Genomic DNA, 217 nt, shown 5'->3' with positions numbered 1-217 from the left:
CTTGCCGAGGCGGGTGCACAGTCCGTCGGAGCTGCCTGCGGCACAGGGACAGGCAGAGCCAGTGTCAATGCAGGCAGAGGGCACGGGGCACCCAGCATGAGCTAATGCCTTTGCTGGGGCACCAGTACCCTGCTTATCCCACCTCCATCCTATTCCATTCCATCCCATCTCCATCCATCCCCATCTTCTTCTATCCTATTCCATCCCATCCCCATCC

The sequence above is a fragment of the Antrostomus carolinensis genome, unplaced genomic scaffold, assembly GCF_000700745.2.
Source record: "Antrostomus carolinensis isolate BGI_N321 unplaced genomic scaffold, ASM70074v2 scaffold47893, whole genome shotgun sequence".
Lineage (NCBI taxonomy): Eukaryota > Metazoa > Chordata > Aves > Caprimulgiformes > Caprimulgidae > Antrostomus > Antrostomus carolinensis.
Note: the sequence above shows the minus strand (reverse complement) of the source record.